General features: G+C 37.5%; 1 non-coding gene across 1 annotated transcript; it reads left to right on the top strand.

Annotated features, from left to right (window-relative positions):
- The first annotated feature begins 233 nt into the window (after positions 1-233).
- LOC126882829 (U1 spliceosomal RNA) lies at positions 234-396 on the top strand. Its single transcript, XR_007697406.1, has one exon. It is a non-coding gene; the product is annotated as a U1 spliceosomal RNA (small nuclear RNA).
- The last annotated feature ends 939 nt before the right edge of the window (positions 397-1,335 follow it).

Raw genomic sequence — 1,335 nt, 5'->3', positions numbered from 1 at the left:
TCTGTCGGCACCACGAACGCACGGTGCACACACGGCGCGAAGTGAGTGGCGCGCATATCTATACGTACCTTTATTTTATCACGAATTTTACTTCAACCAAGAGAACTACAATAATGTTTTTACGAAAGTATTTTTTACACACAGTACAAACATAAAAGTGCCCATAGTTTTTGTACCTTTTTTATATTTTATTTTTTATTGGTAATTTTCAATGGCATCAACTAAAGGCTATCATACTTACCTGGAGTAGGGGTTACCGTGATCAACAAGGCGGTTTCCCCAGGGTGATGGCCCTCCATTGCACATCGGTTGGGCTGAGCCCTGCGATTATCCCTAATGTGGATAACTCGGGCGCGTAATTTTTGGTAGTCGGGACTGCGTACGCGCTGTCACGGTAATGTTCTGGTAAAGTAACAAGCTCCATTCGTACACTTTTGCAAAATACCATTGATAACATAATATGTCACTGGTCTAACAAAATTGGTTTTAGCTTCTCACCCACAAAGACTAAAGTAATTAACATTAAAGGGCATCCACTACAAGTAGTTGAAAACCACAAATTTCTAGGGGTAATTTTTGACAAAAAATTAACATGGAAGGGGCATATAGAAAAAACCTAAGCCAATGCTGCAAAAAGTATAAATATTTTAAAATCATTAGTCAATCGCCAATGGGGAGCCGAAGAAGAAATACTGTTAAGAGTATACAGAGCCCTAATAAGATCTAAGTTAGAATATGGATCTATATTATATATGACTGCCCCTAAAATTTATTTAAAATCACTAGATACAATTCAAAATACTTCATTAAGAATATGCCTCGGAGCCTTTAGATGTAGCCCCACAGAAAGTGTATATGTCGAGTCGTGTGAACTCCCTTTAAATATTAGAAGACAACGTCTATTAAACTCCTAGTTTGCCAAGGTATCTGCAAATCCTAATAATATATCGTGCCAACTCATTAAAACATTCAGTTAACGGGAACATACAGTTCAAGTATTTTCAAATCATCTCTCCAGTTCCTATTGCCACTCTTAGAAAATATTGACCTTAATCTCACCACCCCCATTATTCAGCCCAATACTCCACCTTGCCTAAAAATGTTACCCGCCTTTGGCAAATACAAAATTGAAACCTCCACGATACTCATGAGACAAACTTTTGACGATATAATTAATAGAGGCAAGTTTGATAACATAATGTTCAGAGATGCATCTAAAGATGAAAAAAGTGTAGGATGTGCTGTTACTTCTACAAATAATACACTAGCCATGTGCAGACTACCCAAGATGACTAGTATTTTCACAGCTGAATTCTAAGCTACACTCAAAGCTCT

Source organism: Diabrotica virgifera, chromosome 3, assembly GCF_917563875.1.
Source record: "Diabrotica virgifera virgifera chromosome 3, PGI_DIABVI_V3a".
In the NCBI taxonomy this organism is placed as follows: Eukaryota; Metazoa; Arthropoda; class Insecta; order Coleoptera; family Chrysomelidae; genus Diabrotica; species Diabrotica virgifera.
The sequence above is the reverse complement of the archived record's forward strand: the minus strand, read 5'-3'. Positions and strand labels throughout refer to the sequence as shown.